A 13,551-nucleotide genomic window follows, 5' to 3' on the forward strand; every position below is an offset into this window, starting at 1 on the left:
GCATTGGTCCCGGTTTGTGCCACGAACCGGGACCAATGCCCCCTTTAGTCCCGGTTGGTGCCACCAACCGGGACCAAAGGCCTTGCGCTGGCACGGTGCTGGGATTTTTAGTCCCATCTCGCTAGCTGAAGAGCTCCCGCACCTGTTTATAAGCCCTGCTCTGTGTTCCCTTTCGAACTCCTCTGAACTGCTGGCTTACGGGCCTAATCGGACACTGCAATGCCTGTGGGCCTACTGGGCCTGCTGCGGGCCTGAATCCTGGCCCATGGTTGGGTTTCTAGTCGTATTCAGGCCGTGCTGGCCCAGTAGGTGGCATTTTTTTTCTCTTTTGCTATTTATTTTTCATTTCTACTTAGAACTAAATACTTATAGTTTTTTAGTGATTTCTTTTTTCTTTTAGGTCACAAAAATTATAAACTTTCTGTTAGTGCCATTAGTTTTCAAATTTGAAAACACTTTTTTAGTTTTTCTGTTTTCTTTGTTGCTTTATTTATTTTATTTTGTTTCTACTTACAACAAAATACTTATTGTTGCTATTTTTATTTTTTTTCCATTTTTTGTTTTGTTTTCTGTATTATTTTTTTTCTTCTATTTTTTGCTTTATTTTTTAATTCTTTTTGCTTTTAGGTCAAAATTATAAACTTTTAATTGTTTTCCAGTTTTTAATTCTTTTTTTTTGTTTCTACTTACAACAAAATTATAAACTTTCTGTTACTGCCATTAGTTTTCAAAAAAATGAACATAGATGCACCTATAGAGAAAATTCGACCTAAATTCATAGTTTTAAAATGAACTCTGAAAAAGTTGGCATAGCATGTGCATGTACAAAACGGACAATGGTATCATACTAGTGTGTTACAAAGTTGGCATGGTATCATCATAATAGTTGCGGGAGAAATTCTTCACTTTTTCTTCGCTTGTGTCATTTGCTTATTGCGCCGTAACCATGGATAATCTTCATCGTTTATGAGGATGCTTGGGTCAGCCTTGACTTTGAAGGGAGGAATTTCATGAAACTTTTCATACTCTTCAGACATGTCTGTCTTGCCCTCCACTCCCAGGATGTCCCTTTTTCCTGAAAGAACTATGTGGCGCTTTGGCTCATCGTATGATGTATTCGCTTCCTTATCTTTTCTTTTTCTTGGTCTGGTAGACATGTCCTTCACATAGATAACCTGTGCCACATCATTGGCTAGGACGAACGGTTCGTCAGTTTACCCAAGATTTTTCAGATCCACTGTTGTCATTCCGTACTGTGGGTCTACCTGTACCTCGCCTCCTGACAGATTGACCCATTTGCACTTAAACAAAGGGACCTTAAAATCATGTCCGTAGTCAAGTTCCCACATGTCCACTATGTAACCATAATATGTGTCCTTTCCCCTCTCGGTTGCTGCATCAAAGCGGACACCGCTGTTTTGGTTGGTGCTCTTTTGATCTTGGTCAATCGTGTAAAATGTATTCCCATTTATCTTGTATCATGTGTAAATCAATACAGTCAAAGATGGTCCCCTGGACAACAAGTACAGCTCATCACAAACAGTCTTGACACCTCTGAGACGTGTTTCCAACCAACTGCTGAAAGTCCTGATGTGTTCACATGTAATCCAGTCCTTACACTGCTCCGGGTGTTTGGAGCGCAGACTATTCTTATGTTCATCGACATACGGGGTCACCAAGGTAGAGTTCTGTAAAACTGTGTAGTGTGCTTGAGACCAAGAATATCCGTCCCTGCATATTATTGAGTCCCTTTCAAGCGTGCCTTTTCCAGTCAGTCTCCCCTCATACCGCGATTTAGGGAGACCTATCTTCTTAAGGCCAGGAATAAAGTCAACACAAAACCCGATGACATCCTCTGTTTGATGGCCCATGGAGATGCTTCCTTCTGGCCTAGCGCGGTTACGGACATATTTCTTTAGGACTCCCATGAACCTCTCAAAGGGGAACATATTGTGTAGAAATACGGGCCCCAGAATGACAATCTCGTCGACTAGATGAACTAGGACGTGCGTCATGATATTGAAGAAGGATGGTGGGAACACCAGCTCGAAACTGACAAGACATTGCGCCACATCACTCCTTAGCGTTGGTATGATTTCTGGATCGATCACCTTCTGAGATATTGCATTGAGGAATGCACATAGCTTCACAATGGCTAATCAGACGTTTTTCGGTAGAAGCCCCCTCAATGCAACTGGAAGCAGTTGCGTCATAATCACGTGGCAGTCATGAGACTTTAGGTTCTGGAACTTTTTCTCTGGCATATTTATTATTCCCTTTATATTTGACGAGAAGCCAGTCGGGACCTTCATATTGAGCAGGCATTCAAAGAAGATTTCTTTCTCTTCTTTCGTAAGAGCGTAGCTGGAAGGACCTTCATAGTGCTTCGGAGGCATTCCCTCTTTTTCGTGCAAGCGTTGCAGGTCCTCCCGTGCCTCAGGTGTATCTTTTATCTTTCCATACCAGGTTCACGCAAAGGTTCTTCGTCACGTGCATCACGTCGATCGAAGAGCGGACCTCTAGGTCTTTCCAGTAGGGTAGGCCCCAAAATATAGATTTCTTCTTCCACATGGGTGCGTGTCCCTCAGCGTCATTCGGAACAGCTAGTGCGCTGGGACCCTTTCCAAAGATTGTAAATCATTGACCATAGAAAGTACGTGATCACCGGTACGCATGGCGGGCTTCTTCCTGTGATCTGCCTCGCCTTTGAAATGCCTGCCTTTCTTTCGACATTGATGGTTGGTCGGAAGAAATCGACGATGGCCCAGGTACACATTCTTCATGCATTTGTCCAGGTATATACTTTCAGTGTCATCTAAACAGTGCGTGCATGCGTGGTATCCCTTGTTTGTCTGTCCTGAAAGGTTACTGAGAGCGGGCCAATCGTTGATGGTCACGAACAACAACGTCTTTAGGTTAAATTCCTCTTGTCTGTGCTCATCCCACGTACGTACACCATTTCCATTCCACAGCTGTAAAAGTTTTTCAACTAATGGCCTTAGGTACACATCAATGTCGTTGCCGGGTTGCTTAGGGCCTTGGATGAGAACTGGCATCATAATGAACTTCCGCTTCATGCACATCCAAGGAGAAAGGTTATACATACATAGAGTCACGGGTCAGGTGCTGTGATTGCTGCTCTGCTCCCCGAAAGGATTAATGCCATCCACGCTTAAAGCAAACCATACGTTCCTTGGGTCCTTTTCAAACTCATCCCAGTACTTTCTCTCGATTTTTCTCCACTGTGACCCGTCAGCGGGTGCTCTCAACTTTCCGTCTTTCTTACGGTCCTCACTGTGCCATCGCATCAACTTGGCATGCTCTCCGTTTCTGAACAAACGTTTCAACTGTGGTATTATAGGAGCATATATACCACATCACCTTCACAGGAACCCTTTTCCTGGGAGGCTCGCCGTCAACATCACCAGGGTCATCTCGTCTGATCTTATACCGCAATGCACCGCATACCGGGCATGCGTTCAGATCCTTGTATGCACCGCGATAGAAGATGCAGTCATTAGGGCATGCATGTATCTTCTGCACCTCCAATCCTAGAGGGCATACGACCTTCTTTGCTGCGTATGTACTGTCGGGCAATTTTTTATCCTTTGGAAGCTTCTTCTTCAATATTTTCAGTAGCTTCTCAAATCCTTTATCAGGCACATCATTCTCTGCCTTCCACTGCAGCAATTCCAGTACGGTACCGAGCTTTGTGTTGCCATCTTCGCAATTGGGGTACAACCCTTTTTTGTGATCCTCTAACATGCGATCGAACTTCAGCTTCTCCTTTTGACTTCGCATTGCGTCCTTGCATCGACAATGACCCGGTGGAGATCATCATCATCGGGCACATCGTCTGGTTCCTCTTGATCTTCAGCAGCTTCACCCGTTGCAGCATCATTGGGCACATCGTCTGGTTCCTCTTGATCTTCACCAGCTTCCCCCGTTGCAGCATCACCGTATTCAGGGGGCACGTAGTTGTCATCGTACTCTTCTTCTTCTCCGTCTTCCATCATAACCCCTATTTCTCCGTGCCTCGTCCAAACATTATAGTGTGGCATGAAACCCTTGTAAAGCAGGTGGGTGTGAAGGATTTTCCGGTCAGAGTAAGACTTTGTATTCCCACATTTAATGCATGGACAACACATAAAACCATTCTGCTTGTTTGCCTCAGCCGCTTCGAGAAACTCATGCACGCCCTTAATGTACTCGGAGGTGTGTCTTTCACCGTACATCCATTGTCGGTTCATCTGTGTGCATTATATATAATTAAGTGTGTCAAAAACCATTACAGAACTTCATGAATAGATAAATAAGTTACCAAATTAATAGAAGTTCATCATCACATTAAAACCAAAGTACATACATAGTTCTCATATAACAACATATAGATCTCCAGAGCATCTAATTAATTAAACCATACATTGAAACTATGTAAAACATTTCAATGCGAAAACAAATGCGATCATAATCGCAACCAAGGTAACAATTGATCCAACGGCATAATGATACCAAGCCACCCACCCAGGCAGCAGCAGACTAAGGCATGGCCTAGTGGTGGGAAGGGGCTGATGCCTTCGCACCCACCCAGGTTCAAGGCATGGTACTTGCAATTTGGGTTTGTTGCACTAATTATACTGTAAGGGTTCCCTTACAGTCTTTTTGTCAAAAAAAATGATACCAAGCCTCGGTATGAATGGCATATTTTCTAATCTTTCTAATCTTCAAGCGCATTGCATCCATCTTGATCTTGTGATCATCGACGACATCCGCAACATGCAACTCCAATATCATCTTCTCCTCCTCATTTTTTTTATTTTTGCGTCAAGAAATTGTTTTCTTCTTCAACTAAATTTAACCTCTCGACAATAGGGTCGGTTGGAATTTCCGGTTCACATCTCCTAGATAAATAAAATCTATGTCACGTTGGTCGGCGTAATTTTCATAAACAATAAATGAACCAATAGTTATAAAGATAATATATACCACATCCGAATCATAGACAGGACGAGGGCCGACGGGGGCGGATACCAAAACCATCGCACTATATAAGATTCAATAATAAAAGTAAGAAAATAATACAAGTAAGAATATTTTTCCTTTCAGAAAGAAGATAAGAACAAGAGGCTCACCACGGTGGTGCCGGCGATGAGATCGGCGCGGGTGATCGACGACGGTGAAGATGGGGACGGGGCGTGACGGACCGCTAAACCTAGAAAAATATTGAGGAATATGGAGCTTGGAGGTCAAGCTTGGAGAGGAGAAAGCTTAAGTAGTGTGGCTCGGGCATTTCATCGAACACCTCATGTGCATAGGAGATGAGCTAGAGCACCACAAAGCCCCCCTCGCCGGCCAGAGAAAAACAGAGCACTGGAGTGCTCTGCTCGCGGGCGAGGGGTATATATAGGCAGCACTATTGGTCCCGGTTCGTGCCATGAACCGGGACTAAAGGGAAGCCATTGGTCCCGGTTCATGCCACCAACCGGGACCAATGATGGTGGGCCAGGAGCCAGGCCCATTGGTCCCGGTTCGTCCCACCAACCGGGACCAACGGTCCAGACGAACCGGGACCAATGGCCCACGTGGCCCGGCCGGCCCCCTGGGCTCACGAACCGGGTCCAATGCCCCCATTGGTCCCGGTTCTAGACTGAACCGGGACTAATGGGCTGACCCGGCCTGGACCATTGCCCCCCTTTTCTACTAGTGGGATGAAAGTGTTACAGACTAAATTGATATCTTCCACAAGCCACATTTACGTGTTGCATGACTTGCTTCGCACACCCATTTGTCAATTATTCTTCAACCTTTTGAAAATATTGGCATATGTCGACCTCTTTTTCCTAGTAATAGAGCCGATCATCACCTGTGGTCGGTATCACTGCCATGATCACCTTACTCATCCCACTAAACCTCTTTTCTCCCACATCATCGCCCCACCTGACAGCTCTACTGCATTCTCTGAAGAAACTAACATTAATTATTTACCACATGATAAGTCTAAAATAATAGGGTAACTAACATGAATTAACACACAGAAGATCTTAGTAGACTCGGTAAGAAACAACGGTAATGTTACCCAGCTGGGGTTATCTGACACATGACAGTTTTATTTGTAAAGAAAGATCAAACGACTAAAGTTTTAAAACGAGAAATGCCTTCTCTGAAGAAACTGCCATGTTGTTGCTATCAGATTCTTAAAAATGTTGTCAAACTTAAGAGCATCTACAGCCGGGCGTCTCACACCGACCTCAAACGCCCGGGCAGCCTGCCCGGTCACTGACTGGGCACGAAAATATAACCTAGATGGGTGCCTCAAACGGGCTTCAAACGCCCGGACCGACCGGCACTCCTCATATCCAGCCCAAATATGGGGCGGATATGGGGGCGCCCAGACACACCGGCACTGATGACGAGGTCCCACGCGGAAACGCCCGAAAACCCGTTGGTTCAAAGCTCGTCTCCTCCATGGGACCGATGTCGCTGCGTGGCGCCGCTCCGGCGTGCCGCGTAGTGCCTAGCTCGACTTTTAAGTCGAGCGCCGGCACTGAAACCCTACCATCCACATTTTTCTCCGCCTGCCCGCTGCCGCCGCCACTTTCCACTCCTTGTCCGTCTAGTAGCCATGCCCCCATGCCGCCGGGTGAGGAGCAAGCCATTTCTAACATCGGAGCACCGGCTAGAGCTCCTTGAGAAGATCTGGGCATGGCGAAGCTCGGATCGCCGCGGTGCTACCTTCGAATGTGGTAGATCCGGAGGAGTTGGAGGAGGAGGAGGAAGAGGAGGAGGAGGATGCGGGGGACGCTGGCGGCGCGGATCTGCAGGCGGAGCAGCAAGCCATCATCGATTCCCTCCGCTCGGAGTAGGCTGCGGAGGCCAGACGCCGTTGTCGCTAGGAGGTGGAGGCCACGGAGGAGGCGGAGATGCTCGCCTACATGGATGAGGTCGAGCAGGAGGAGGATGAGCCGGAGCCCTCCTACGCGCCCGACACTGACCTTGCCGACATCTCCGACGACGAAGATTAGCTAGGGCAGTACGTAATATGTAGGATTTCTTTTGCATACTTTATACGGATCTAGGGGCTGAAATATGAGAGACTCGGATGCTGAGTGGCTAATTTAAGGTGTGACCGGTCACTGTCCGCAGACACGACCTGTCGCATAAGTGGACGTTTGAGGGGCCGGATTTGCAAAGCCCGGCGGCTTTAGATGTTCTTAAAAATGCCAGATTCCCAAAAAGAGAAAGAAAAAGACTAAGAATGCCATTTACCGACGAGGCGACGACCTCACCAACTCCCAGAGAGAACAAAAATATCCAAAGACCTCACTCACTCATTCACCAACGCTCCCCAGCTGCCGCCGCCGGAGCTGATTCTTGTAGCAAGTCTTGTAGCTATGTAAATCTGATTGATGAAAATGGCTGTTTGGCCATCAGAAGCCTGAAGCCGTATGCACATGTTTAGATGTGCAGATAATAAGATTAAAGAGTGAGGGTCAGTGTTCATTACTGACAATAAGATTAACGCGGCAGGCTAAGTTTGCAGCAGTTCAATAGTAAGTGTAAATGAAAATTGAACTGCTGTATATTTCTTCAGTTGGTGAGGCAGTTCAAGATTAATCTGTGTCCTTTCCTTTCACCTAGCTAATTCAACTTCTTCCTCCTTTTTACTTGAATTTCACCTCGTTTTTCCTGTACATTTCTTCACCATGATTCATTCTCTCCAGATCTAAATGAAACAGGGCATCCAGCCATCTCAAAGTTTTATTTATTTTGTAGAAGTACTAGCTAACCAAGCTTCTTATTTGTTTTTTTAAAACCTTTTTCTTGTCCCCCCCTTCAGTAATTGGAAAGCAGATTATTGACTGCTAGCTGATTATTCTACTTGTTGTGTAGATGCAGATGAGTAGACAATTCAGGGGGGTGTTAAGATTAAAGTGTGAGGGTCTGTATTCAGTTGATAAGGCTAAAGCGTCGGGGTAAAGTGTCCAATTGTAAAATTTAACTGTCGATTCATTAAACTGCTATATATCTCTTAGGTTGGTGAGGCAGTTCAAGATTAGTTTGTGTCCTTCTACAGTTACACATAGCTAATTAAGTTTCTCGCTGTTTCCATTGTCTCGCCTGCTACCACTTAAATTTCACCTCACTTTTTCTATTGCAGCAACAGCCAGCAAGTGCAATGACGATGGTGCTGGAAGCGTTCGCGTCCTACGAGGGCCACATGCTCGCGCAGCTGGCAGCAGATGGTGTGGAGACGATGCTTGGCGTCTCCGGCGAGATCGGCAAGATGGGCGACAAGCTCCGGTACCTCAACAATTTCTTGGCTGATGCTGATAGGAGGAACATCACCGATGAGACCGTTCAAGAGTGGGTGGGGCAGCTCAAGCGTGCCATGTATGAAGCTACCGACATCCTCGATCTCTGCAACCTCAAGGCCATGGAGCGTGGATCATCTACTACTCTAGACGCGGGGTGTTTCAACCCCTTGCTCTTCTGCATGCGGAATCCCTCCCATGCTCATGAGATCGGCACCCGCATCAAAAAGCTCAACATGAGGCTCGACTCCATCAAAGAACGGAGTGCTGCTTTCAACTTCATCAATCTCGGGTCTTATGAGGATCATAACTACAATGTCCATGGCTTTCACCAAGGTAATCCAAGTCGGGAGACGGTAGGGGACTTTGACCGGTCGGAAGAAGACACAAGAGCACTGGTGGCCCAAATCATGCAGGCGGGAAAGGATGTCAACAATGGCATCATGGTGGTCGCTATCGTAGGTGTTGGTGGGATCGGCAAGACCACCCTCGCCCAGAAGGTCTTCAATGACGAGGCAATCCAAGGTGAATTCAGCAAAAAGATATGGTTGAGCGTCAACTAAAACTTCAGTGATGTTGATCTTCTGAGAAGGGCCATCATCGAAGCCGGAGGAGATGCCCAACCACCTGAAAGTGCAAAGACCAGCCTTCACGAAACCGTCAAGAACACATTGATTGACCACAAGACCTTTCTTGTAATGGATGATGTATGGAACCATAGAGCATGGAATGATGTGCTGAAAATACCCTTAGTCAATGTTGCTGCTTCAGGCAGCCGTGTCCTCATCACAACTAGAGATGAATGTGTCGCCCAAGGGGTGACAGCTATACGTCCCTACCACCACGTCGACACATTAGCGCCTAATGATGCCTGGTCATTGCTCAAGAAGCAGGTATGTACTTAATTAAATGCTAAATCTCTTTCATTATCTCCATCTACTTACTAACAGTACTATGTAGCTAATTAAGAGAAATGTTAGAATGCTCCCAAGTTAATATGAGACATTAAGTAAGTGTAAGTGACGTGTAGTGTTAAGATTACTTTGCTAGTGTCAACAAAGCATGGTGCTAAACAAGGAAATATGCCACACCACTAACTGAGACACGTTGAGAGACACAATTTTGTTTAATCGAGCTTGAGCAATAATTGGAAATTTGGATAATTATACATGTATCGTTTTTACCTGTGAAGAGATATGGGTCGTATATTCATGTAGTAACTTTTCGTAACTTATGGATGAAGATTTCGGTGAGCAGACATGGAAATACAACAAAATAATATTCAAATTTCGGTGAACAATTTCGGTGAACCCCTGGAAATACAACAAAATAATATAACGCAAACCCCTGCCAGTGAAAAGACATGGGTCGTATATTATGTATTTCGGCGCTTGAGAGATAAGATAATTTTAGGTGACCATAAAAAATATTTTCTATGTAGTATGTTCCATTGCACAAATCCTCTTTATGAAGGGGAAAGATAAGCAAGTGCATTTACTAACATTTTTTGTGTGGAAGTAATAACATTTATTTTTGACATGTACTTTCTGTACTTTGAGTATGAAAATAGTCAATCATACCTTTATAAATGGACAGATACATCAACTAGTCCTCTTAAGAGGTAATACTAAGCGCCTTAGAGGATCTTGGTACATAGTTAATTAACTGTATCGGTCTCTTCTACTGTATGTTCGCAGGTATGCTCAAGTGAGATAGATGAAGACCACCTCAATACGCCAAATAGTAGCCCATCTGCCCATTCTGACCATCGGTGAGCAGGAGGCCTACAGGTTTGATCGTTTCGAAGTCTGTACGTTGATCTGATCCAAAATCGATCTCCCAATTCCCTAATCGCTAGGGTTTCTTGCCGCCACTCAATGGCTCGCTGCACCTCCAATCTCTCCCGCCCGGCAACCACCAGACAGTGTTTCCGTTTGCCGGCACCGGTGGCGCTAGGAGACCACGTAAGGACCAAGTTGTTTCCAGCTTCCATGGTGTTAACCGCTCTGTTGAGCCATATGTCACTGAGTCCATCAGGTATGTGTTCATGATCTAAGGCTCCGTTTGTTCATGATCTAAGGCTCTGTTCGAAAGGTACATCGACATACAATATCCCTCGCAGCTGGTTCATTTTTTTTTTCTGGATTACAACCTAACAGCCTATTAATCAAGCATGTAAGAGGATCTCTGTTAATTTACTAATTAGACGTTTCTTTAAAAAAATGCTACTAATTGATAACAAGTATTTCCTAATTAAATATGTTAGCTGTATATATGGATGATCTATCATCAGTGCAATATTTTACGAGCTAGCTTTTAGAATCTATACACAAAGATAATTTTAAGGAGGTCATTTATAAGGGGTCGCGGGCTGCGAGTTTTTTTAGTTTCGATTCGCACCCCTTATGTTCAATTCCTGGCTCCGCCCCTGAGCACTAATAAATGCTGATATATCTGTACTTCCGTGGAACATTGGCAAGATGAAACTATTGCAATTCCTTAACCTTGGTGTATGTACAAAATTGGTGAATCTTCCTGATAGCATTGTGAAGCTTGGCCAGTTGAGGTTACTTTCACTTCCCGAAGCAATTATGGCACCTAGAGGGTTTAGTGGTCTCCCAAATATGAGGAGACTAACTATGTTTCGAGCCCACATGGATGGTGATTGGTGCAGTTTGGACGAGTTGGGTCCTCTTTCCCAGCTCAGATTTCTTGCATTAGCTGAATTAGAGAATGTATCTGCTGCCTCGTATGCTGCTAATGCTAGGCTCGGCGAGAAGATGCATCTTATCAGTCTAGTCATGCGTTGCACCAGTAAACTGGGAGATGATGGGTTGGTCAAAGAGAAGGAGGATGTCTCCGAGGAAGAGCATCAACGAATTGAGAAGGTTCACGATAAGCTCTGCCCTCCACTTGGTGTAGAATATCTTCAAATCAAGGGGTATTTTGGCCGACAACTCCCGAGATGGATGATGTCCGCATCGATGGTGTCCCTCAACAACTTGAAGACTTTATTTTTTGATGACATGGCTTGTTGCACACAATTTCCCAATGGGCTGTGCCAGCTCCCCAATCTGCAGTTCCTACAGGTCTCTCGTGCTCCATGCATCAGACATGTTGGGACTGGATTCTTGCAGGCGGCAACAGCTTCATTTCCAAGGTTAAACGAATTGAAATTGTTCGACATGGTGGAATGGGGGGAGTGGGAGTGGGAGGAGCAAGTACAAGCCATGCCCCGTTTGAGAAGGATTGAGCTCAATAATTGCATACTGAGGCATGTTCCTCTAGGCCTTGCCTCCAATGCAAGCTCTTTGAAAATATTAGGTCTACAATATGTCAAGCACCTCAGCTACATTGAGAGCTTTCCTTCTGTTGTTGAGCTTATAGTGGATGGATGCCCCGACCTGGAGAGGATCACCAATCTCCCCAATGTGCAGAAGCTTACCATCGTCAACTGCCCAAAGTTGAAGGTGCTGGAGCGTATCGCTTCACTCGAGAGGCTGCTCCTGCGGGATTACAACATGGAAAAACTCCCAGAATACAAGCGAGACATAAAGGCAAGGCATCTGCAGTTATTCTGCAGGCTATGGTTGCTCTGTGCGGTTGCCGCGGGACAATTTGGCACTGAGTGGGACAAGTTCCAGCACTTGATCAAGTCTGCAGGTAAATGAGCACAACTCTTTATATGTATTGAATCGAAGACTTTGTCAATTTATTTTAATTTTTTTGCCCTATTGATTCCTTCTTTCACCTGCCGCAGAGGAGGAACAAGGAGCAGAAGATAAAAGCAAGGAAGAAGAAGCACAGCAACGGAAGGCAACATCTCGGGGAAAGGAGAAAGTGCATGATAGCTAGGTAGGCAGATCAGACCAAACTGCCATCTCCACTAAATCAGAAATTTTGGTACTACTATTTTCTCCCTGCTGGAGTATTATTTGAGCCTCAAGTCGCAGTGCTCTTCTTAATTCAGTCCTTTGATATGGCGCTAATTGGTTAATTAATGTATCATTTAATTCCCATTCTGATTTGGAAAAACTATACCGTGGAAATCATTTAACTCCCTTCTTTAGTAGGGTAGAGAGGTGGGTGAGTGGTGAGGATTAGCATGTACTAATAACTCTGTAACCTACGGTGGGGGCACTCTTTGCCTTTCTTCTTTAATACTCCCTCCGTTCGGAATTATTTGTCACAAAAATGGATGTATCTACAACTAAAATACATCTAGATACATTCATTTCTTGGACGAATAATTCCGAACGGAGGGAGTATATGATATGCACACACGTGCATATTCGAGAAGAAAAAATACCGGGGAAGAAACTAAGCTGATTTGTTAAAATACGGCGTTGATGTACCTATTATGACAGCAGTGTGCTAAACAGAAGAGTACATATTAAGGCTGGCTGTCATGTACTTCCCTTTGCGTGCAGGCCCTGTCTGGCAATGGAGGCAGAGTGATGCTGCGGCATGAATCAAAAGTTGGATCAGGAAAGAAGATTGCCGTCGTGCATTGTGAATTATCGGCAGACTATTTGTATTGTCATTTGTATTTGCGGTTTTATGCGGTTGAGAAAATTTTCAGTTGGTTGCTATAGCCTCAAGGAAGAATCTGCAAGCAAAATAGCAGTGAGCAAGTGCTGCATGACATGTGTTTGGTCATGATTAGTTTGGGCTGTAGCATATCTAGTGTTAAGCAGTGGTGGATATGTCATTGTAGTATATGTTTGCTGTCGCAGTTTACAGAAAAAGAGGGATGACTATGATTCAGTTGTAAATTGGGGCTTTTTGTTTGTGCTTTACATTTGAATTTGCTCAAGTGATGAGGTTGCTCTGTTCGAGGCTGGAGTATGGCTTGTAATTTCCATCTTCCGTCAGTTTAATCGACTCAACATGTTCACTTTCTTTTTCATGAGGTTTAATTTCCATCCCTTTTGTGCACCACACGCATGTTCAGTTTCATTTCCCAAGTTCCCCGCATCCTACATATCCATGTCATTCTCAAATACATCTACATACGTCCATTTCTTTTTCTCCTGCGGATTTTCCCATCATTTTTCTTGCTGTTTTTCAGAGTTTCTTTTCTGTTTTCCTTTTTCTATTTTAGATTTTACATCTTATGAATCTCTTCTCTTTTAATTTTTTTATGAAATGTCACAAGCGTCTTTTCAAAATCCATGAATATTTGTTCAAATATATTTTAAAAAAATTCACAATCGATTTTTTATGGTTTTTGTGCATG

The 13,551-nt window shown here is 44.5% G+C and overlaps 1 pseudogene; it reads left to right on the forward strand.

Moving 5' to 3' along the window:
- LOC123158828 (putative disease resistance protein RGA1) overlaps positions 1–12,974 on the forward strand; it is a 20,422-nt pseudogene extending 7,448 nt beyond the window's left edge.
- Positions 12,975–13,551: the final 577 nt, after the last annotated feature.

The sequence above is a fragment of the Triticum aestivum genome, chromosome 7B, assembly GCF_018294505.1.
Source record: "Triticum aestivum cultivar Chinese Spring chromosome 7B, IWGSC CS RefSeq v2.1, whole genome shotgun sequence".
Lineage (NCBI taxonomy): Eukaryota > Viridiplantae > Streptophyta > Magnoliopsida > Poales > Poaceae > Triticum > Triticum aestivum.